We start from the raw sequence: 26318 nt of genomic DNA on the forward strand, positions 1-26318 counted from the left end.
ATTTGTTGAACAGCGGCGAATGGGATTCGTAGTTACGGAGGCAGCTGTTTGGCCGAAGATAAATACAGCACAGATAGAGCGAGCTCGTGCCAATCTTTACTTTTACTACAACTTGTTATAGATGTTCACAGTTTTGCAGGGCGACAGGAATTGCATTCAGTTCTTTTTTCACAGCGATCAAAACGCCTCCTCCTCGTTGAGCATTGCTCACTTCAGAGTTGCGGTCACAACGATAAATATTATAGTTCGATGATAGCTCACTGTCTTGAATCTTGTGATTTAGCCAAGTTTCGGTGATCAGAATGCAGTCATGATCACTGGCAGAAAGCGCGTTGTGGAAAGCAGCAGTCTTTGTTCGCATACCACCCGCATGTTGGTAGTATAGAGAGATATTCCGGCGGAGAAGTTGAGTCGGCGAAATAGTCAAGGAGATCTGATTATTAGAATCGGGCGTCGAATACTGAAGAAGGTCTGAGTTTACCACGGGAATGGTTGATTCCGACAAGGTTTCATTATAAGTTGTTAAACTTGAACGGGAGTCACGTACGGTGTTATAGGGTTGACGGTCATTGCTGGAGTTTCGGGTTTCGGTTCCCACGAAAACCCCGGCCTGTTATTGCGTTCGGTGGTAAATTCACGAAAACGAATTCCAACCGGCCATGCTTCCGTGGAAAGAGCTTTGATTTTTAAATGCAATGGCGCTTCTACCTTGTAGGACACGAAAGTTAGTGAGTCAGACTTCCTAGTTGTCGATAAAAGTTCCTCGAACACTTTCATTACTTTGTTGACGGTTGATTTTCCACATTCAACGATTTTGCTATTTCTGCGAGCGTGTAGTTAGGATTTTCACGACGCATGTACAAAATTTTGATTCGTAGCTCCTCTTGCTTGGACGTCAGTTTGATAACTAAATATCGAATGTCAAAATCCAAATGGAAGCATAATTCTTTACACATATCTACAAAATTATTGTAAATCATGTTTTTTATATGATGAAATGAGTATAAAAAATACGGCGATTTTTTGTTGACCACTTGTGGGAAGAATGACAGCTTGCTGTTAAATTTCTTAAAACAGTTGACCACACGACCAAGCGAACTCGCTTCATCTTTCCAGCTATATACTTCAATAAGTTCTAAATTTCTACTTGCGAATTCATCACGCCGCAATGTAATAACTATTTAATCAACAATTTTATCGGCGAATAATAAACTTAAGCGTAATTGTAAAAGTTAAGAATGCAGCATGATGGCATAATTTATTTCTCTTTCATTCGATCATCAACAAGCCGTTGAGCAAGCCTGCAACTGTTAGTTATGAGCATGTCTCTCCCCAACAAAGCTTTTTCTAAGTTTTATTTCAGCTTTATTAGAAGTTTCTCTCAAAGGAAAAACTAAAGCTCTCCGCAAATATAATCTCGTTCTCCAATAAACTTTATCAGAGTTTTATCACAGCTTAATCACAACCTGGTTTGGCATTTCTCTCAAAAGGAATCAACAACACTCTATGATTATGATTGAAGCCAGTATCTCGGTTTTCTATGACTTTTAATTACAGCATAAAAGCTTTAAAGCAAACTTAAAAACATATGTTTATTGAAGCTTTTGAAGTGCTCTCGTAACTACTCTAATACCCAATAAGTATGATGCTTTATTTAAGATTTTATAGTACTCCAACCAGTGTTTAAAAAATGACTCCAAAATTCATCTGAACTTTGAAGATAACCCTTTCCAAACAATGACAATTCATTAGAAGAACCACCATGCAGACATTGAGTTTGATCAGGGCATCAAGCATGAGTTGGAAATTCAAGCAAAATGGAATGGTATTAAAAACTAGTTTTAAAAATGCTTCTCTAACATTCAAACAAAGACACAGTTTGAACAAATGTATGTTTAAGTACTCTGTGGTTTTAGTTTGTAATTTTCCAAGTTTTTGCCATTCGAAAGAGTCATTCAAAGTCATTACCTGATGCCTCTGGAGGGATGTCTTCGCACGAAGAAAAAAAGTCAGCCGTCGTCGTCGTCGTAGGCATCTTTATGGCCCATAATTAGCTTCTGGTTTGTTCCCCCAGGCTTTTACGATGCCCAAACAACCACCGGATCCTTACCGCAAGAGGCGTGGCAGAGTCCGGTAGGTATTGATTGCTAGGCCCCAGAAGACCACCGACGACCGATAGCATTTTATTGCCCCTCTTGCAGAGGTCACAAAGGAAGAGATCATTTGCTTGGTGGCTTAACTGGAAGACCGGCACACTACCCGGTTTTTTCCCTAAAAGTCACGACGACGTGCCTCTCCGATCTCGGGATTCGACTGACTCGGCTACCCGGGTGAATAATTTCATGACGCAGTTGAAGCTTGAAATATCGATTTGATATTTCACAGACGAAACCCCGAAAGTGGAAAAGTGGAGATAGATTTTTTAAGGAATTAAAATTGAAAAATCTAATTATATCGGGAAATGGAAAATTCCCACCACGGTTAGAAAAGTTTCGGGGCTGCCAGCCAGCCAGTCAGCCAGCCAGAGCGTTTCAGGGACAGAAAGTCTTGGAGCGAGTGAAATTTTACTTACATTTGCCCCGCTTTTCCCAGCCAACCATCGTTCGTTCATTCGCTCGTCATCGATTTTTCCCTCCCGTTTGTTGAAGGGTGAAAAGGTGTGCGCATAGAAAACCATTCGTTTATTTTGTTTTCGGTTTGTTCGAGCACAGCGACGGACGAGGGCAACGTTAGAAACTTTCCTCTCGCTTTTCTGTCGGGAGAGAGAGCTGATGTGAGTAGCAGTGCGCGGTGGGACCGGAGAGGAATTCGTGGCAAAGAAAGAAATCTTGATTCACCAATACTAAAGGGAAGGTGAAAAAAGGGAAATGGGATGAGTGAGTAGGTGTGAGGCGAACAAGTCAAACTGGTTTTTCGATCGGTCGGTTGGAAGCAGACGAAGCAGTGAGTGCGATAGGGAGAGCTGATAGAAACACCCTGTAGGTAAGGGCAGAAAGTGGAGGAGTGAGCAGGACAACTCTAGCAACGCGGTAATCGGTTGAGTGTTGGTGAGTTCTTGCCAGTTTCTAGTGTGCGGTAGTGTGCGTGACGACAACACCTCTTCTCCGAAGTCTTTGAATGAAAAGTTATGAGGTATGGTTTGTTTTTCTACTTAGTTAGATATAAACATTCGTAAGGAGTACATGTGCACAGCGGATTAACATTAATTATAATTTTTATTGTTGTTTGTTTAATTAATAACAATAATAGGTGTAGTGCGTAGTGCGCGAGGCCAATCCAGATATCGTAATTGCTACGACGAGCATTCGTAACCGCGAGAGAATAATCTAGCTAGGACGCGGGGCCGCCGAGCAGTTGTAATACACAGTCTAGAAGGAAGACTCACAAACGAGTCGCGCGAGACCGCTGATCCGGCTTAAACGTCACACGTCCAGATCTTGCGGCACAACACCAGCAACCTAGTTCCGCGGAAGCTGTGTCGAATCAGCTGATTGATCTTAGTGAATAGTGATCTTTCGTGGGTTATTTTTCCGAAGAAGAGGACGCCGCCGTTCGGACTCCGATTTGCAAACTTGGATACACTACTTCTTGTGAGTGCTCTAAACTGGAGTGATACGCCAGTCAGTCAGCCAAACCCTAATCCCGATGACAAGATAAGAGTAACAACTGTCCCAGTGTGTTATTGATTAACCAATTCCAGTGCGGGTGGATATTGATGACAATTTTCTTCCGATCGATCTCGATAGTGCTTTTGAGCAAGTGCTGCAAACGCTCATCATAATTGTAACCAACAGCAACGATTACAACAACGGCCAGTGATCTCTTTAAGTTCTAGCGAAACAGTGAGTGGTGGTCACGATCAGTGTTTTGTTTAAGTGGTCCATTGCGAAGATTCGATAGCGAATCACCAAAGTGAGAGTTAGCTAGCGGTTTGTGCGAGCAAAAGTTACGGAGCAAATCTGTGGTCATCCGAGAGTTCATCATTAGCAGCGACCATTTTTCCCTTCGGAGAGCTGCTTCCATCGAGCGGGAGGTGAGTGGATTTAATTCAGTTAATCATTGGAGCCTTCTTAAAGGACCAACTATTGCTTGCTGACCGTCGGATGTAAATTGGGAATATCAGTGATCGGTATCGCTAACCTGAAAGTTAGTGTTGCTTTTAACCGCTAACTCTTAAAGTTATGGATCACTAGGCATAAGGACAAGTAGACAACCTTTTACTTCAAGTTCAACGATTTTCAAGCAATCGATGATGCTTATTTAAAGTCTGTTGCCAAAAAACTAATCATCAAATACCGTGCGTACTGTATTTTAGAGTTATTTTGACAGTGAAAACATATTCGCATTACCAAAAAGAAAGTATAGTCATAGTTAAAGGATGTTGACAAATGCCTAAATTTTTTTTGAAACAACTGGTCGGGTATTTGATTTTCTTAAACGCTGTAGTAGAAACATAAAAAAAAAATAAAAGGCTAAAAAGTCCTAAGGAAAATATTTGGATGCTGTGGCTCTTAATAATACTAGTCGACAGCAATGACAGTCGATGGCAAATCAGTTTTGCTTAACTCAAATGTATGAGTTTAGTTATGAAACATTATCCAACAAAAATAAAACCCAATAATTTCAGTAACTCAGAAATGCAAAATTAGTAGAATCTGTCCAGTGACTTCTGAGATACACTTTGCTGAATTTTGGTGTTTCCCGTCTCAGATTTCTCCGCGGTCCTTAGTGTGTTAATATGCTGGTTGCCCAATATTTTCGTTTGGTTACTTTCATGAGAAAATCACAATTTGATCTGTTAACGATTGTTATTTACTTACTTGAAGCATGATTCGCTCAGTTATAAAATGAAAGTTCGAATCAAATTCGTGGAGTTTAGCGGTCTAGCTAGCTAAACTTTTCAATTCGCTTGTTCAAACAATGCTTAAAATCAAAATTCAATCACTAAACAAATGCAAGGTAGGCAAATTAGGGAATTTGAACCTATGTGACCAATTTCAGCCGCAGCCCGTGGCTTAGAGCGTAGCCTTCAAGTCTTCTAAGCCAGCGGGTATGAGATCGAATCCCGGTCACGGCATACATAGTAAATTGTCTGTGGTTTGGTGGTTTTAGCATTTGTAAGATGCTAGCCATCATATCCTCGAAAGATGAACGCTTAGAGTTAAGAATAGGAATCTCTTCGAGGAAACAATAGTTTCAGTGAGATCCTCCTGTATGTGTTTGTGTTCGTTTATAAATATTGATCTATATTCAAGTTAGTAAAAAGTGCGAAAAGAGTTCTCACGTGAGCTTTCACTACGCTCTATGAAATATCTTAACAACTCACAGAAAACTGCGGCCAAAGTTATCAAAACAACTTTAAAATTTCTGTTTCACAAAGAGAATATGTTGTCCAGGCTACAAATTTTCTAAATGGAAAAAAGTTGTGACTAGTTTAGGTCAGTTCTTGTATTTTTTCATGATAAAACTTTTTGTTTACTTTTTGTTTCATACGAGGTAATGGAGGCTCACGAGAGATATGTTGATTTTTTTTATTTAACTTTTTGCCCATCATGCTGATTTAGCTTTTTGCCCATCATGAACTTCCAATAGAAAGTTAATTGGTGTCTCCATACTTATCGCATTTTCTAATTATTTCGAAAAAAAAACCTAACTTTTTTCGAAAAATATGTCCAGCGATATTCTTTGAACGGTCAAAGCCAGTTTTTTTAAATTTACAAACTACCAGTAGAGTTGAATAGTAAAAATCTCAAATTTCAAAATGAAAATGAGTTAGTTCTTTGTGTATCTTAATAATCTTAATAAGGATAATTACAACTATTATTTGGGGAGATCTTTCCCAAAATACTTTGAAATATCGAAAGTAGGTTTTTCGACTTCAGGAAAAGAAGTTTTATAGTATCTCAGCAATTTTATATGAAAAATTGTCGAAAGACATCCGGCAAAAACTGCTGGCTCAGGAAATTAATGATTACTGTACTACCTAATAGAATTAGTTGGATTTCTCGACGATCTAGCTTTTCACAATCAATTGAAAGTTTTCGACACATAGTTTCGATTTTCGACAAGCACGATTTCACTCCTTTTTTTGTAAAGGATAAGTTTTAAGTAGGTACACTTTATATTCTTGCACCTCGCAAAAGCTTGTCTACTTCAAGGCGCTTTCATACAGGGGGAATGGGGATACTTGATCTCTTTTTCATATTTTCATCATATCTTTTTGGAAAATTTTTGCAAATCGCCGTCTTTTGCATTTTCTGACTGCGTGTAATTTCAAGTTTATATGGTGCAAAAGTTAGATCGATACATGAACCCGTAGATGAACTAGACGCGTTTTCATGAGACGAAAAAAGTGATATTTTGAAAGTTAAAGAAGACTTCCCTAAGCTTTGACAAAAATTAAACAAAATCTGAAGATAAAAGTTGCATCGACTTTTTTGACCATATTAGATTTTTAACTCCACAGTTTGTGAAGACACTTAGTTAGACAAAATTCTGAAGAATTCTCAAAACTTGTATACTACTTTTTATTCGTTGCATACTTAAAGGCGCAATTTTCTAATTTTTCAATTAAAAGCGCTTTTTTGAGACTTTTTTTATCAGCAAATTATTGAATAAGTATAAGTCATTGGATAAATATTAACAATTTCGTTCTAAGCAATGATCAACATCCATTCAGATGAAAAATATATCATTTTGGATTCGAGGGACAAGTGAACCCATAAAATACATTTTGGAAAACTTTTTCTTAGAAAAAAATGGAAGTTTACTATCTATGTAAGACATTCCAGTGTCGAGATATAGTTGAGGAATCAACTATCCCCCAGGGATCAAGTATTCTCATTCTTCCCTTTAAACAAAAATAACATACACAAAAAAAGGCTCAGTTTTTTTTTCCTAATTGGTTAAAAACATTACATTAAATTGAATGTTAACATTTTTTTTGAGTTTTAAGCAGCAGGTTTTTAATTTATATTTACAGTTTATGCATGCATTGTCTGGTTTTGAGACTGATCCGGCGTCTGAATCCTAATAAAAACGTAGCGGAAATTATTTTTTCTTCAATTCCATAAATTCAATTATAGGAAGGAAATCGTTATCAATCGGTTACCCAACTCTGACAAAACACAGGATACGATCACCTGTTAAAATATTTCCCACGAAGCAGCGAAAGCAAACCCGAATTCCCACACGGCCTTGCTTCTAGTTCGAAAAATACGTTTTAAAGGTTCTGAAAGTGTCACTTCTGGACAATGGACCTGATTTTTTCCCCTTCATTCGACAACGGTTGTCCAGTTCCATTGAGGCAATCACGTCAGGTTCCTCTTTCTTCTGTTGAGCTGAACTGAAGGCTAATATAGAACCGAACACTTCCTTTTTCCTATGCTTTCGTTATGACACGTACACGATTCCGTTTGATTTTCTCAAGACCGGAGACTTGGTCGAAGGGTTTTTTTTCTCGAAAAATTTATTACGTTCAAATGAAATGATCGAAGTTCTCGGCCCCGATCTTCCTGCCTCCCTGTCTCCGATATGGCCAAAGGCCAAAAACCAGTCCGTCATCAGTGACTCACAATAGAGTTCAGATATCTTTCATACCTGCCAAGCGAACGGAGAAGTTTTGTTTCCTCCTTCCCTCCCTCGCCACACCTTGGAAGACCTTTACGAAGCAAGCGACAAACCCAAATCCGACGAACGACCGACCTGGATCAACCTAGCGCGACTCTTAATCAATGAAATATCAATCAGATGAGTGGTCTTCGTTTCCCTCCACAGCTTCGACCAAAATATTCCCCGAAAAATTTCAAGTTCTCTCGAACGTCTGTCGGTCATAGAGTTTCACACTTTTCAAAAACTTTATATGACTTTGAATTCTTCCCTGACGTCGCGTCATCCGTCGCGTTGCGTCGATCCGATCCAGCCCTGAGGAGACGTGCTCGTTCATTCATAACTCGGTACCAACTCGGTGGATTGTGCTCTTGGAATGTGTCTTTTTTCGGGCTTGGTTTTCGTTTTCTTCTTCCCTTCCATCGAAGCTGATTGCTGCTAAGATTTTTTCTTCCCGATGGTGTCAAGATTGATCGTTTGAAGGTTAAGATTTGTTGGTGGAACGCGAGCGCGCGCCTCGACTTGCGGCCTGATCGACCAAATTTGACTGCTGGCCCAGTGCCAGAATCAGCACAGTTCAATCGTTGTTCAATCGATGACTGGGTTGCGTTGTAGTGGCTTGGGCTGAACGCCAATTAGTGCTCACGAAGCTGCCACCGTTTTTTGTTGTTGTTCGAAATGTTCGTTAAAGCATTTTTGTTGCGGGGGAGTTTCGGTAAACCGGGAAGTATCGTGTTTGATCGGTTTCTTTTCTATGCCCTCTCGTAGGTAGCGAGGTATTACTATTTAAGCATTTTGTAGTTTCAATCGATTGTCAAACATGTTGATCTCTTTTCTAGAAAATACACCATAAAGGCTATAAGTAACAATAACTTATGCTTTGACAAAGGGAAATAATCACGCCTTTGTTTAGGCTAAACGTCTTCATCCTTAAAAACTTTTTTTTAAATTTGCTGACTTAGATAAAAAAAACAACGAAAATGTGACTTTTTCTTATAAGAGTGCTAATTTTTTTTTTAAATGAGACCTGTTAAAGCTTTTTATTTTTGAAACAGTCAATGAATATCATAATTAACCATTTTTGAGATTTCACATTGCAATGCATAGTTCAGATCATATCTTGCGTGATCTTCCGTTACGTCGTATTAAACATATTAAGAATTCACAGAAAACTTCTGCAAAAAGTTATCAAAACTCTTTAAAATTTGTATCTCATACATAAAATATGTTGTCCAGACTAAGAACATTCTAAATGAAAAAAAGTTGCCACTAGTTTATGTCAACTTTTGTATTTTTTTGTTACAAAAATGTTTATTACATTTTGTTTCATACGACGTAATGAAAACTGACGCGAGATAAAAACCTGTGTATTCTACACGGGATCTAACAAAAAATTGAACTCAGATATAACAAATGTATGTGAATGCCAATCCAAAGAATAATATCCTTTGTATAATCTGAAAAAAAGGAATGCTTTTGAATATTATTTATAATTTTGTCAATACTGCAATCTTTGCAATATTTTTAAGGGTTTTATGAGAAACTTATTTGAAATTTTTACAGCTGTGAAGCAGCTTTTTGATCATAATAAAGTATTTTTCCAGGCAAATAAAACAAGAGATTTTTATCTGAAAGTCTATGAAAACAAGAGCTCCGAATTTCCAATTTTTAACCCGAAGACGGGACACTTTACGAGCAAAATCCTATTAATATTTAAAAAAAAACAAGGGAGAAGTGGAAATTAAACTTTAAAATAATCGTTTTATCATCGAAGCAAAGCTGCACAATCGAAATAAAGTGCAAACTGTAAACAATTTTGTGTTGTTTATCTACATAAAACCAGTTAGAAATCAATTTCTTGTTGGATGCAAAAACATGCAAAATTTATCATAACTCATGTTTAGTACTTTCAGTAAAATTTGAAAATAATGTGAATGAACTTGTTCTTCCGGCAATTTGAAATGCTTATGCAAAAATGTCTTTTTTTCGACTGTTGTTTGTTTGTTTTGTTTGACAAATATTTTGATTATTTTTTCCAACTCAAACCTAAAATTCTCTACATTTTGTTTTAATTGAATAAAAGAAAACTTTTATTCATTGACTTTTTACTAAGGATCAAATTTTCAACACTCAATTTGAGTTTTCGGCACTAAAATTTCCTGAGAAAAAAAAGGAAAAAAGGACACTAAAATTTCAGTTTTCTCAGCCGGAATTTGATTGTCTACCTCGAGGCGCTTTGATGCTATGGGATAGGATTGGTCGATCTTGGATCGATCCTAGAAAAATCGATCTTTTCAACTCCGATTTTCGATATTTTGGATCGATTCTTCGGCCAGGTAAAAATCGATTAGATCGGTTTATTTTCGATTCGTTCTTTCGATCTTTTTTTTCTCATTTAGAGGAAATGAGGGCATAACGGCCCCCTTAAGGAGGACGCTGATTTAACCTTAGGAAATAGCTATAATATGTGAGTTACATCATTGTTTCGTGTTCAGGCACTAAAAAATCAATTTCCTAACTAGATGGAACTTGAACAAAGTAAAAATAGACGTTTAAAAATGCACATTGAGCTTTTGTACCGAAATCTGAAAATCAGTCACTGTAGGGGCAGTATAAGCACAACTAATCGGGGCACGATGAGCGTTTTCTGCCGTAAAATCTAGCAGCATACTTCATTTCATGAAGTCAACTGAACTTTAGAGCTACAGTTCGAACTCAAGTTCGATTACTGGTTGAGGCGATTTTTTTTTTTCATTTAGAATTCATGATCAGTTGAAAGATAATTTTAGAAATTTTTGATTAGACCACGTGGAGCATGAGCTGGCGAATGTGGGAGCAGTTGGAGAACGGTTGCCATGAACCGTGTGTTATGTCGTGAGACGGAACACCAAATATATAAAAATAAACAATTTTGTAAATTATTTCCAAACCTTCTGAATTGGGTGCAGGGAGGTGTTTGTGATTGATCAAGATTTAAACATTTGCTGGAATCATAAGAAATAACAGCAGTTTTACAAAAATTATTCTTTCCAAAAAAATATATAAATTAGATTTTAGATTTTTCCGCATATTTTAATCGATATCTCTCATATACATTATAAAATCTTTATAAAAATACTTTGAAATAATTTCTTTTAATCTCTTGAATATTTCTGGTCGGTACATTACTTTAAAATATCAAAGCATTTCCGAGATATTTGGATTTGGATCAGTATTGTTTTAAAACACTAACTCATAAAAGCGCTTGATTTTTTTCCATATGTAGAAGGAATTCACAAATTTGAAATTTTGTGTCTTTTTTGCATATTTTTAATAAACAGCGGTTCTATCTTATTACAAACGGAAAAGATCGATTATTCGGAGATCGATCTTCAAGCTCCGAATTTTTAGATGGATTGATCACAGAACCGTTTATCTGAATCGATCTTGGAGATCGATCTTTACCCGAAGATCGATCAATCCTACTATGGGAACAATATGTGCATTTCGAAACTGAGCTTTCTATATCTCGTCAACCACTTAACCAAATTCTATTTATTTTATGATTTAGAGCTTCTCAAATTTTCTTGTTTTATAATTTCTAAATTATGAACAAATAGGTGAAAAGTGATTACGAGATTTCAACGGGCCAATTAGATTTCCAATTTTTTCGGCGGTCCGCACATTAATAAAAATTCCTGATTTTTTTACTTTTAATGTTTGCCCTCGAAGTCCTCATTTTTGTTTCCTACGAACGGTGATAAAGACATTTTTTATCAGGAAGTTCCGTATAAAATGTTGAGCAAAGTTACTAAAATTCGAAAAAAACAAATAATTTATTGATTCATAAGCAAATTTGATCAAAGAATCAAAGTTAGAGCGTACATTCTTAATTGATATTTTTTCAACAGATTAAGAAAGATTTTCTTCATTAAATTTTGATAATGTTAGCTTACAATTCTGAATATCCGGACGAGATATACCTGAGGATCAACTGAAATCGAGTGGAAATTGTACTGAGAAATACAGAATCCAAGACTGAAAAACTGTGAAATTTAAAAACTGAACTACAAAATCCTGAAATTATAAAACCAATTAAAAATATAAGCAGAAAGAACTAATTTTATTTTTATATCATGAATTTATAGTTTTTATTATGTTTATTAGGCGGTTGGTTCAAAATGAATAAATATCAAGTATTTTTTATAAAGGAAAACAAAATACTGGGATAGGATTTCTAATGCTAATTTTTGAAAATCTTGTGTAATTTTTAATAAGAATTGCTGTTTTCTAAGTATAAAGACTCAATTCGATGCCTTTCCGAGTATTTTTATCCTACATTTTCATCTTTGCCAGAAGGGAATAAAATAATCAACATCATGTGATCATCAGTAGTTCTTCGTTTTTTATTAGCTTTTGCTGACTTTTTATTGTGATTGATTTTGAACTTGGAAGCCAGGAAAACTAAATACTGGGATAGGATTTCTAATGCTAATTTTTGAAAATCTTGTGTAATTGTCAATAAGAATTGCTGTTTTCTAAGTATAAAGACTCAATTCGATGCCTTTCCGAGTATTTTTATCCTATATTTCCATCTTTGCCAGAAGAGAATAAAATAATCAACATCATGTGATCATCAGTAGTTCTCAGTTTTTTTATTAGCTTTTGCTGACTTTTTATTGTGATTGATTTTGAACTTGGAAGCCTTTTAGAATAATCAAAAAAAAAATTTATGAAGAAATAAATCCAGTACAAACATGTTTGACAATAGTAGGTTTGATTCTCTTTATGCCTTCAAAAGACCTTCGACCAATTTTTGGTTGAAAAGCACACACCATTTCAAACAAGTAATAAAACTGTAAAAACAGGATCCCCGACAGAGGTGCCAGGTGTCCTGATTTGTCAGAATTTGTCTTGATTTTCGAGAAACCGTCCTGATTTTTCAATAACTCTCGAATTGTCCTGATTTTTGAAAATTTGTCTATGAAAGGTCCTCAATTTTCTTGATTTTCAAAAACAACTTTCAATTTTATAAAATTTGTAGTTGAACTATGAGAACTTCGCAAAAATCTGTAATAAAAAAGTTAAACTCATTTTAATCGATGATAATCTCCAGTTCAGATGAAATTTGAATGGTGTTTTCGGATATGAACAGCAGGCCAGCTAAGAAGGTGCTTGTGTCTGTTGCATAAATTTAGGCGTTTTAAACACCTGTATTTCGCCTTTATTAATGCAATCTAAGCAGAGCTGCATATTATTTCCATAAATTCATAGGTGTCCTGAAAAATCCTGATTTTTTTCTTCGCGTTGTCCTGATTTTTTTAGAAAACCACCTGGCACTCCTGATCCCCGGTGAAGAAACCCCCTTTAAAGGCAAATGTTTGTAATTTTTGCCCCACCATTATCCTTTTCTCAAAATATAAGCGTCAGGAAATGCAATAAAAAACGTTTGGACAAAACAAAATTTCACTGCAATAGGCAGTAAAATCATGCGATTGTTATGTCACAAATGCTTCGAAAAAGTGTTCGTAACAAATCCTTACAGCGGGATTTTAGGGTCTTAGAAACTTAACAGTTTAGTTGTAACATTTTGCTCCTAAGCGAGAACGCATTTTTCCAATAAACCATGTTTGAACCATACGAAAGTAATAACACTGAATGAATTTTATCCGTTTTATGTTGAATATTTATTACAAGAGCCAGATGTTTTTTCATGAACATTTTCTCCGTTTTATGTTCAATATTTATTATTTACAAGAGCCAAATGCTTTGTTTTGTTTTTTTTTTTAATATGATACATCTAAGGTCGATTGTTATTCAACATCAGGCAAATTTGTAGCACGTCACCAGTTTGAGAGCGGATGATCTGTTTTGAAATCGAACACTATTTTTTTGCTCTTTTGAGTTACAACGTCAAAGCTATTCTAGCCAACAGAAGTGTCACGTTATTAGGCCAGATCAGAACTGCTCAGTTCGAGGTTCCATCAGAAGAAGAAGAAAGATCCGGTTGCAGATAAAGATCAGCAAAGCCTGAAATTTGTCCGTTTGTTCGGCTTAGAAACGTTTTAGAAACAGGCGGATCTGACCTTTTACCTTCCACCGTTTTTTTCCTTTTCAAATGTTCATATGACATTCGGAATTTTGGGTGTGAAATTTGAGGGAGAAGATCAACCGTTCGTATGTGTTTTTGACAACAAATATTCTTCGAATGTACCATTGAGAAATAACAGGAAAAGGTCGATTCAAATATCAACTTATTTCTCAGTTGGGTTGACGGTTCTCTGTCAGCAATCTTGGTCCAAAAATGTTCGAGTTGGATCACAGCGTGACTGACACTTCCAATTTCTCAATCAACTCATTACCCGGACGGAGGAGGACGCGCGTGGTGCCTAAGAAAAGGCAAGAATCAATACAATTGAGTGACATTCTATGACTGGACCTGACAGTTGGATCGCTTCCACCAACAACGGACGGTACGGATATCATTCGAAATCCATTAAAGGCCACGTCACATTCCCGGTCCCGTCTTCGTGGTCTCTATCTTGGTAACATTCATTCACCTGAGTCTAGGCGATCGAACCGGGGAGAAATAAGAAGAGCAGAAGCAGACATAAATTGACATGGCCAGACCTGTGTCCACGTCCGGAGGTGTTCTGTTTTTGTTTGGAGGCAGGAAGGGTTTCCTCCGAGATGCGAACGGAACGAACGAGCGAAGAAAACTTCAATTTTTGTGTGATATTTTGACATCCAGTCAATAATAGTTGATATCGCTGCAAGCAAATTGATGCGTGAAGCGAAAGAATACACTGCTGTGGAAGAAGGGAACCAGCAAATGGATCTCTTCCCCCTGGCCATGCATCGCTGTCGTCCACTTAAGGGGGCCGAAGAAACACTTAAAAAATCATCTGGAGTCGATACTTACACCTTGTTTGTGACATTTCCTCGGCTCCGGGGTATAGCACAGTGCAAAAGAGAGACCACAAATCGGAAACCACCAACGATGACTATTTTTATGATTTTTGATAAAACGACTGAAGTGGCGCGAGGTGAGTGATTTGAACAGAAAGCTCTTGAGGTTGGAAGCTTTTCTGTTCCGCCTCTTGCACATTTGGAGGGATATCCCGTGCGCCGAAGATCGACGAGGAGTAAAATAAATATATCCATTAGACAGCCGATCAGCAAACGATTAATAGCCACTAAAGGCTGAGTGGAGGTTTGTTTCTAAGTTCTTCACTGCCCGATTGAAAGAGAGAGCAAGCAAGGAAGAAAAAAAGCTCAGATAGCAGCGCGAAGAACGGCAAATGCGGACCTTCAAAAGGCAACACTTTGGCGACACTTTTTATGTCGATGGCCGAACGATACTAATAAAAATAATAAAAGAAGTCAGTTTGTCCGTAGCCAATCTTCGTTCGCAAATGGGTTTGACCAAAATTCTCCCTGTTTTTGCTTCAGCAGCAGGTTCATCCTAAATCGAATGCGGTTGTAAAACGTGGACTCAGCAGGTCCCCCAAAAACATCGACATTTGACAAATGTTTTTCTAAGGATTTCAAATTTCGAGGCGAGCGCTTGGGTGTGCCAGATTGTTCCTTCTCGCACCATTTTCGAGCAGGTTCCGAAAGGCTTCTTATCTAATTCGCGGATCTTAAAGAACTACAAATTGCCCGAATGTTTGGAAACCTTATGCAGCAGCAGCAGTAGAATCAGCCTTTTAAGCGCGCGTGCTAGCCGTCCGACGGTAGGTCTGACCAGGTGATTTAGATCCAGAAATTCCAACGAAACACTTGTGCCCGGCTGCCTTCGCTGGATCGGTCTCTCTAAAACGCGGAACCAAGTGAAAAATGAAAACCACTTCGAGATGACTCGTGCCCATATCTTGCATTTTATTGTTATTTTGGTCGTCTGTGGCCCGATTGAAATGCCGCCGCCGCCGCCGGTTTGTGACTGAGTTCGTCACCCAAAAGAATGAAAGCAGGCAGGAATTCGACGTGTTTCCTTTGCTTTCCTCTGTCCCTGATTTTAGGCACTTTGGCTATCGGGGAACCCGCCTGGATATGGTCGGAGGAGTGTTTCTTCGTTATCGGTCAAATTTTTGCATGTTGCGACGTGGAGTCACCGTTATCGCCGCCCGCGAAAATTGAGCACAAGCTCCCCGAAGTCTAGCCTTTGATGGTGATGATGACGGTTAAGCTTGCAGCCCTCCCAGGTCGTTTGTAGTCGCCGCCAGAAAGAAAAAGTTCCATAATTGTAAGAGCGACATCGAGAGATTGGTAGTCCTAATAAACTCCAAATAGTGGAGGTTTCCCAAAGCCCACATTAAACTACTCCCATGAACTGAACAAAATTTCATTTAAATTGAGTAAACGCCTCAAAGTTGATGAGTCAATGTACTCATAAATTGAAAAATATTTCTTAAAGTTTTCAGAAACTTTATAAAAAGAAACTTTTCGAGTGTAGGATGTTGTTCTGGCTCCTACACATCGGCTAACCGCTCAGATGTGAAGGCCTCGGATGGGATCTCACCATTCTAGTCGATGACCATGTGTTCATGAACAATATCGTCTCGATTAGGCTTCAACAACAAATCAAGGCAATACTCGTTGTTCAGGAGTATTGCCTTGATTTGTTCCCTGAAAACACAAACTGTACTTGCTTTCCGAGAAAAGTAACTCTTTTCCCGTTCTCGGTGCACTTTGTGACCGAAAGTAAGTTGTCCTCCAAACCTGGGATCACAAGTACATCCAACAGTATAATTGGAACAACTGACTGCTCAAATGCATTGTTCCTGTTTTGGAGGTTTTCAATATTTCTCCGTTCTTCGCTATTGCGATCTCAACTGGCTTTGGGAGATTTCAAACATCCACTAGCAGGCTTTCGTCACCATATGTTGACTGGCACCAGAATCGATAACGAATCGAATCTTTCGTTCATTCTGGCGGCTGATAACCTCAGCATGCGCACGTACAGCATTTTGATTTCTGTAACGTTGTTTTCTGGTAACCCCAACTAAACAAACTCTTGTAGCTTTCTTTGCTTTTCCGCTCAAAGTCTTCATGTCAGGATGACTTTGAGAAACTGCACTCACTGCCCATCGCCCAAACCATTTTCTTCCAAACGACAAAGATAAACTCACACATGCTAAGGGCAGCGCAGCTCTAAAGAATGAGAATCATTTGCTCGACTTGTAGCTTCATGGACTTTCCTCTTGTTGCTCTCACGATCTTATCTCTCCGAAAAAGCGGAAGGCAACGTTCAGCAACAAACGTCAAATCCGGCTCTGAGTTGCTGGCAACTAACCGTCTCGTCCAAAACATCGCCTCCAAAGCCACAGAAAAATTAAACTGCTGGCTTGGATGAGGTCACGCGTGCTGACTGTAGCATAGCTCCACATCCCGTCATGCGGCTTATTCCATATTCCGATGCAGGCTGGATCTGTAGCTTTCGACGCTGGCTCCCGAGAGTCCTCCTCCCGGCCGAACTCACACTGCGAACCGCAGCGAGCCTCGTGACGACATCAAGAGCAACCCCTCGGAACCCGACTTCGCAGCTTTGAACTCCAGTGGCACCATCTGGCTGACCTGGAGCATCTCATGGCATCCAGCGCGGTCAACTGTGCTTGGATCAGCACTTGCATGTTGACCATAGCGAACAAGCTAAGCTCGAGAGTAACCCTCTGAGCTATCAGCACCACCCAATTAATCCGGGGTGTTACTCCAGCTGGATCTGTCCATTTCTGCGCAGCTCGGTTGCGGATCCAGAGACTTCTCATGGCTCGTGACGGCATCGAGAGTAACCCTCTTGGTCCACGAACCTCCCCGGACTCGACCTCTGACGGAACCTCCTGACTGGCATGGGACTTCTCGCTGCCTGGTGGTTCTCTGGCTGGTCCCTCTGGGCTGAGTCGTCTTGGCGCTGGCTGGTCCCTCTGGTTGGGTAGTCCTCTGGCTGCTGGCTGGTCCACTTGCTAACCGTAAGTTTAATACTTGAGAGTACCCCTTTCGAACTAAAGTCTGTTTCACATAGAATCTGGTCGGATTAAATAGATCATTTCTCCGCAAAGAAATAACGTACAACAAAAGCAAAAATGTCATTTTGTAGGGTTTTAAGGAAAAAAATACATAAAAATCATTCGTCAGCTTTTCGGATGAATTTTCGAACTTTTTTTGCGATACCACCCATCTTTTTCTGCACAGCACTGCTGGTAACCTGAATCGCCATCTTGTTCCACCTCTTTTCCATTTGAGCAGGTTTTTTCGTGGTTCTGTCACATTTCTTCAGTTTGCCCTTAACTATTGCCCAATATTTCTCGATGGGACGAAAATCCGGACAGTTTGGTGGATTGATACTTTTTTCAACAAAATCGATCTTGTTCTCTTTATACCACTTAACGACATCCCGGCTGTAGAGGCAGCTTGCAAGGTCCGGCCAGAACTTCACCGGACTTTTGTGGGACCGAATGAATGGCAAAACCCTCTTCTGGAGACATTCTTCTTTGTAAACATTTCCATTCATTGTGTCCCCAGCGATGAAAATCTTAGTCTTCTTCCCACAACTACAGATCCCTTGCCAAATCATCAACTTACGAGCAAATTTATCTGCGAAAACAAACATGAATCTACCCGCAACATTCCCTTTACGCTTCGCAAGGTAAAATTTTGTAACCGGGTATTTGTCCAAAATCCATTTTGACGTAAGTTTCGTCGTCCATCAAAATGCATTCGTTGTACTTGGTCAACACTTTCTCGTACAACTTCCTTGCCCTGGTTTTGGCAACCAGGTTTTGTTTCAGCGTCCCGTTGGGGTGTTTGCTTGCATGATACGACCGCAAGCCTTCTCGCAAACAAATTCGTCGAGCTGTACTGTGGTTCGTCTTGAACTTTTTCGCCAAATCACGCAAGGAGATTCCAGGATTATTGTGAACAGATCGAATCACCTTTGCTCGCAGCTTCCGGTCATATGTTCCACTTTTACGCCTGGTTTGTTTTGCTCGATCCACCGTAAGGGTCCCCCGGTAACGTTGCAGCACCGAATTTACAGTCGATTTTGGATATATCAGGAATTTCGCGATCTTTACCCCTGACCACGTCGGTTTCTCTACCTGAGTGTGCAGAATTTTCTCTCGTCTTTCGCGTTCCATCGTCGATAACCTTAACTGACTGCTTCAATCTTGATGAAATTTTCACCACTAGGTAAACAAACCATCCGGATCAAAACACTGTCAATAGATTCGCGATGTGACAACTAGGGGCGCTGCAGTAAAAGAAAAGATGCGACCAGATTCTATGTGAAACAGACTTTAACTCGGAAATTTCCAATCAAGACGTATTTGGGCCCATGACCTGTTGAAAACGTAGGTTTCCGTGTTTGGAATAGAGTTATCTTTATTCATGTTTCGTCAGTCTAGTCACTATATAACTACACAATTCATTAGCGATTGCTATTGTCTCACTCTCCACTTATCATCTTCCCTAACCGGGAAAGTACTCATTTCTGAATGAGTACTTTGATACTCTTACCCAGAATATCCGGCAACACTTTTGTGTTACCACGACCCAATTTGAGTAGTCTCGCTTAATCGTGTGATGATGTAAACATTTATACTGTCATCATCATCACACTTTCCTATTGTTCCGCAATCATCAATTGCGGATTGCTCAAAGCAAGTGGAGAACCAAAACAAATCTTCTTTTGTTTCAAATAGTTATCCTGAATTTTTGTAAGCGCCCAAAAGGTCAAACGACATCCATGGACAGTAAAAGTGGAAAAGTGTTTGTACATGCGTAGCCAAAAGATTTTAAAAATTGATTTTTATTGCATTACAGTGTTCAAACCAGCTAAGTTCATGGGTATATTCAGGTCACCGACAATCAGACAAGAATGATGAAGTTGGGCCTTATCGGTAAAAAGTGATGTCCTTTTTAGTAAGGACATCGCAAGATCTTGGAACTTATGTAGACGGATAGAAAGTTAGAAGTAATGAAAGATGGTGGAAATGAGCGGGTAGAATTTATTTAGAAGCTTTATCATTCCATAATTATTTTTTTGTAGGATGTAGGCCCGTGAGAAAAAAAAAATGGTGTTATCTTACTTAACTTACTTAATGTTCCTCTTATTTATCCCAATGTATTATTTTTTTACAGTGTTGTTTGACCATTGATTGGTTCAAGGTTGGGAGTTGAGATCCAGGTTTCATGAAATTAGAAAATAAGGGCTCTTTTCGTTTATGAATTTTGACAAATCAACTTCAAAACTTTCGCCAACCTTTACATGTAAAGAAACGAAACGGCCCCGAAAGGGTTAGAACCCGACATCGCGTTCGATCATTGACAGTTGGCGCCAATGTTGCGCGCCACCACCGCAGACGCAGATCTCGAGCTCTCTGGAGCCTAATGCCTCCTGCTCCTCGACCCCATCAAGCTTTTTCCCCTGATGTGCTCCATCGATCTGGCGGGCCCAGAACTTTTCGGGGTTCTGGGCCAGAAATTTTTCCACTCCGCGTATCGTGTCTCAAATGACATAATTATGCATAAAGATAAGAGCCGCCTGGCCTGGTCTCACTGGCTGGTGCCGCGAGCAGCGAAACGGGAGGAAAATGGAATAATAATGATGTTGTTCCATAAGTGTTTTAACATATTATACCGTATGTCGAGGCATAGAAGAGCCGGCAGGTTTCATGAGCTGTGTGTGTTTTTCCGTGATGGATCTTTGCGCTAGAAGTCTTCTGGAGGGTACCTACTGGACTTCCTCTGGGGTGATCGCTTTTAGGGGGAGGGGGGGGGGGGGGGAAGTGGTTCAAAGTAGGGTAGCGGAACTCAATCTTTCATATTCCAATTATTGATATTTTTACGACCGTGTGGCGCACACTCTGGTAGGCAGTCAGGAAAGTATGGGACAATTTTTTATCTCCGAGACGCACTTAGCGATCGTGAATCGTGAAAAGTTTAAGAACTCGCTGTTCGCTATAAAACTGAGCGATCGCGCGGGGCTGTAAAACTCCACAGATTCTCGCATCGATCGATCGAATCCCGTTCGCTCAATCAGGCGCGGGTTTTTTCTGATCTACCGCGCGCTGCTGCTATATGAGCTTTTCGGTGAACTGGTATTGAACTACTATAAAAAAAATTGAGAGTGCGATTTTATCGCGCGGGACCCCCTCATGAATATATGAACAGAACAACAATAAAAACGTCCCGAAATGGGTACCGCGCGTCTTTCTCTGCTCAAGATCAACTCCCGGGTTTGTTCCAACCGGTCCGGGTGATCTCCTCCAGCGAACGGTACTCCAAAACCAACTCCGCTACGCAGACTGTTTGATTCCGTTCACTCGATCATGGTGATTCGTGTTGTTGTCTGTCTGTCTTTTGATCGGTCTCTCATTTTAGTATCGTTCCCGAACTCTGCCCATATGAAAATATATATAAATTTTTGATAAAGAGCACTTAAGCACTCATAAAGATTCGTGTTTTAAGAAAAAATCACAACCACCGACGAGTCAAGCGCCCTCGGTCCGGCTGGCCGGGGACACTTTTGCTGACCTGAATCTTTCCCTCCGTTGCATTCGTTCGTGGCCAGAGTGACGTTTCTGAGTGCTTCTGACCTCTTCCGAGATTGATCGTGGTGGGTTAACATTTGTTTCGTGCACCCTTTCCCAAAAACTTGTGCCTTCGAAACCATCGAAGATAAATGAGCTAAATGTAATAACTGTTTTGTTACAGATTCAGATTTCAGATTCAGATTTCAGATTCAGATTTCAGATTCAGATTTCAGATTCAGATTTCAGATTCAGATTTCAGATTCAGATTTCAGATTCAGATTTCAGATTCAGATTTCAGATTCAGATTTCAGATTCAGATTTCAGATTCAGATTTCAGATTCAGATTTCAGATTCAGATTTCAGATTCAGATTTCAGATTCAGATTTCAGATTCAGATTTCAGATTCAGATTTCAGATTCAGATTTCAGATTCAGATTTCAGATTCAGATTTCAGATTCAGATTTCAGATTCAGATTTCAGATTCAGATTTCAGATTCAGATTTCAGATTCAGATTTCAGATTCAGATTTCAGATTCAGATTTCAGATTCAGATTTCAGATTCAGATAGGGTAAATGATCTTGAGCGGAACTAGTCGAAATCTGATCTTGAGCGGAACCATTTATTTTTCCTAAGATATAGGCAATTATTGTTTATGAATCTTATCAAAATGTTGAAAAAACACTTTTTCAAAATCTTTTCAAACAAGCATTAACATTTTTGCTAAAGTTTATTAACTGAAATAATGTTAATAGAAGATTTAAAAACATACGCATTTCTGCTGTAATTTTCATCAATCTACGCTGACTTTGAACGTCAATTTATGTAACCCTTGGCCGTTATAAACTGATTCTTAATGACTAAAATGGTAGAAAAATTCTTAAAGAAGCATTATTCGAGTTTTAGTAACAAGTTTTCTATCAAAATATCAATAAATCGCGTAGTTTTTAAAAGTAAAATATGATCTTGAGTGGAACTATCTTTGATCTTGAGCGGAACTACTAGTTTCCGAAATAAACCGCTAGGTGCGCTGTCTTATGTCTAATGTCTCACACGTGATTTTAACCCCTGACTATGCAGCACCTTTGTATTTTCCTTATTATATCAGCTTTAGGGAAAGAAAAGATGTATAATGAAATTCGAATAGAACAAAAATTAATTAATTGGTGTCATAGCGTACCAAGCTAGGCACACAAATAGTCCAATTCCCTTATGTTTGATTTTACACTTGAGCTCGAACTGGAAGTCGGTTTGAGAAATGATTGTTTTATCAATTGAGCTAAATTATTAATGTTTCCATAAATTTTAAACATAAATAAATTTAATCTTGATTCATAAGAAACTGGAATTTATAATAAACTTTATTTTTTGGAGCAAGATTGCCGAAATCACAGAAAAATCTGTTTTTCACAGAATTTTGAGGAAACTTTCATCACAGATTTCACAGAATTTTTGAACTTTGATCGGATTTCCATAATTATAATTTTTTTTGGTCAATATTAAATTTAGTTTTCTTTCTTTGAATCAGAAAGGTATGAAAAGATCCTCAACGTAAACTGATTTTTCCCAACTAAAATTTAAAAATGATCCATTTTATCATGAATTTCCAATGTAATTAAGGATTTAAGGGAATGAGAAATGACAAAAAGTCTGTTTTTTTCTCAAAAACATTGATTTAGATCAATGTACAGTTTTTTTTTGCAAAATCTGTAATTAAAGGCATCTTCTTATGTATTTCTGACTCTGTCGTTACCTTCAAAAGTCGTTCGGGTCAATATGACCCGAAGCGCAGATTCAAAGCATCTTAATCATAATTACAACATACTGAGGAACTGACGTTTTTGAGAGACCATATATGATCTATGAAAATGTTAGTCAAATTAACGACAAAAAACTAAAATTTAAGTTTGAAATATCAATTTATTAAGAAATGAGATACAGCAATGCAAAGACAAAATTGGATGTCTTTGTTTTGAGTTAGATTTTTTTTCTACCGGAAAATCCAGAATAGCGGTCAAAAAATTCAATGGACCCCCACATATTTATACATCGTCGGATAGATGTATTTTTAACAATTCTAGAAACTAAAAAAGCACCCAAATACTGCAAAGTTGTCAGGAATTATAAGCAATTTAAAAATAAAATTGTTTTTTGGGACTTTTTTCATTCGGAGCCAACTACAGACAACCTAGTAGAACAAATTCACTTCCTTTTAAAATATTTAGAAACTAGAAAAAATAACCTACACAAAGAATCCAATATCATAAAAATTGGTCAACATTTGCGACCACGGGAATAACAACAAATTACAAGTCAAATTTCCCCGAAACACAGATTTTGCGAACAGCTTTGGAAGATTAAGCAAGCAATAAATTTGAACGGATATTTTGAGAACAACTTTGGAACGCTAAGTTCCCTTTTTTACGTAAAAACATTGATTTTTTAACTTTAAAATCTTCAAAGATGAAATTTAATTGAAGTTTCACAGTTACACAAGTATTAGGAATGAGAGCTATAAAAGATGTTGACAGAAGAAAATGGTTCCGCTCAAGATCATATTTTAGTTCCGCTCAAGATCAGCGTGGTTCCGCTCAAGATCAGAATTCTTACTCCAGTAAAACAGCTCTAGAGTTATTAGAATTTACTCTAAAATATTCTAAAAATCATCATTAGAAAGCAGAAACCAAGATCTATCCGCTGAACTGAAAATTTTTTTGTTCGGGTATAACCCACAGCCATACCGCTTGATCAACTGTTTCGAGTTGCGTCGAATTGAGCCATTTAGTTCCGCTCGAGATCATTTACCCTATCAGATTCAGATTTCAGATTCAGATTTCAGATCCAAAATCGAAATCGAAACAAAATTGCTCATGAAAAGTTTACAATCCAGTTAACTTGCTCGCTTATGATCGATGAAATGTTATTTTAGATGCCTAAATTCAGGGGTTTAAATAATCATATAAGTATACAACATTCTATTACAACTCTAACCTATGCTTTTAATCATTATCTTCTGGGATTATACTTAAAGTAAACTTTCTTCCGTTTGACTTTATCATCTTCGATTTTCGGTGATTCTTGACACTGTTATGAATATTTTGTCAAAATATGCCAACCCATTTTTGTCATATTTGACGCACTCTTCATGTAACTTGTTCCCTTTTTTTCGAACAACGGTTTGATATGCGGGTCACAACTATTTGCTACTTTTTGTTCGTATTTATCATATTTGACAAAAATAATTTTTTAAATGGGGAGCGAAACTCCTCTTTGCAACCTTCAATCAGCCAATATGGCAATTCGCAAAACATGTGTTAAAAACATACAAAATTCTAACACAATAACATTTTATGAAAAATTCTTATTAATTGAGGCTTAATTGATAATTTCTTTATTGTGTATTTTCATTTCAAAACTAAAATCCAAAGAATGCTTTTATTCAACTGAAACAAGATGGCCCTTCGAGAGGAACTCCCCATTATTTGGCCCTCATTCCGTGCTCAAAGATTGATGGCTTTCCTCATCATCGCATCGAGCATGACGAAATCCATAGTCGTTCGCATGAACTTTGTTCTCCGGGGCAGTTTTCGTTTTCAAGTTTGTTTGTTACATCAGCAGCCAACTAGCAGCCGATGGAGGGAGTTTTCGATTTTCCTCGGCATCATCCCAAAAAAAAAAGTTTGGGGGAAAAAACCAAACCCCCGTGTCCTAATGATGGACGTTCGGACGTGAGAACTCCTCCCGAAATTTGAGGAAAAAAAACTCCCAACTAAATTTGGTTGGCTGAGGCAACGAAATGGAACGAAGAAGTGTTTACTTCCTTGCTTTACTTAGGTTCGCTTTTTTACTGCCGCTTCTCGTTCGGCGGAATCATCGTCGTCATTAGCTTTAATTACGCTCTCCTCGAAGCGGCCGCGCGTAGATATAGGTAGACATAACTCTGACAGGACGGTCTTTGTTCCACCTCATGTCGGAACAAAATGGCGGCAGCTAGTTTGTACCGAGTTTTCAAAGTCGTAAAAATGTCGTTAATTAAACTGAGCTTGGCCCGGTGTGCAGGGATGTAACTTTTTCATTCGCCGTTCGTTGGGTTTTTTTTATTCCCGCGATCGGTAGCCAAATTCGTGTACATCGTGTCCGAAAGTTAAAATTTGAATGAATTGATTAAATTTTACACGGTTCATTAATTCTTCGTTTGGATCGGTTTCGTGAAATTGGGACCGCGAGCAGCGCTATTCTCCGAATAAACGAACCGAACAAAATTGTTCAATGGCCTGGCGATCTCGTTTTTTTTCTTTCTTTGCCGTGGCCCGGCAAGCAAGCGACCTACAATTCGGTACCCTTTCCCGTCCGAAAAACTTCAAACTCCAACCTCTTTCTCCCGGCCGTCGTCGTCGGAAAGAAATGAATCTGAATCATAAAAGCAAGAGCTACATAATTAATTATAATCCTCGGTAGCTGCTCGAGATCATAAATATTTATTTATTTTTATTTTTATTTATTCTTTCACTCGTTTCGTCCATTTGCTGGAACGGCTTCTGGCTGATGACGGGCTTAAACCGGGCAACAACTCGCGTTCCGGAATCGAGAATGTTCACCTTTTGTAGATGAATCGCCCGGTTTGCCTTCCGCGGGTATGGAATGTGTTGTGTTCGTCTGTGACTGCAGATGATCAATTGCATTTAAATTAATCTTAATTATTAGATATTTTTCTCCGCCGCCGCCGTGTTCACGGCTTGCGCGATCGTTGGATTCCTCTTTGCCGCCGCGATATCCCAAGGTCTCAGCCCGGTGAAACCCGGTTCGAGGGGCGATCTTAAGCAAACAATTGGTGTTCCGGGCTTTGGAAATGAGCCGCCCAGTTGAACGACGCCGACGACTACGACGTCAAAGGCCGGTTGCCGCCAACACTTTTGACAACGCTCTCCCGGGGGCTTTCTCGCTTGTCATCCAATTTAATCGGACCGACTCCTAACCTCAATTAACGAATTGCACTTCCATTTCCCTTCTCCCTAATTTATCGCCTAACGAGAATGCGACATCCTTCCTTGTACCTCTCGGTACATACGTGAGCAATTGTAAGAGATGGCACTTCCTACTACTGGAGTTCGTCGCTTGCCTCCTCGTAGATGTCACTGCCATCTTAAGATGGCCATTATGAACGGCGATGTTTGCGTTTGAAAAGATTTAATTTTCACCGC

General features: G+C 38.7%; 1 protein-coding gene across 2 annotated transcripts in view; it reads left to right on the forward strand.

Annotated features, from left to right (window-relative positions):
• Window positions 1–3134: 3134 nt before the first annotated feature.
• The window catches only part of LOC129738611 (homeotic protein ocelliless), a 67913-nt gene continuing 44729 nt past the window's right edge, over window positions 3135–26318 (forward strand). For both annotated transcript variants that reach the window (XM_055729846.1, XM_055729847.1), the window contains exon 1: window positions 3135–4033. The gene's annotated coding sequence lies outside the window, so the exon portion shown is untranslated. The remainder of the gene's footprint in view (window positions 4034–26318) is intronic.

Source organism: Uranotaenia lowii, chromosome 1, assembly GCF_029784155.1.
Source record: "Uranotaenia lowii strain MFRU-FL chromosome 1, ASM2978415v1, whole genome shotgun sequence".
NCBI classification, from domain to species: Eukaryota; Metazoa; Arthropoda; class Insecta; order Diptera; family Culicidae; genus Uranotaenia; species Uranotaenia lowii.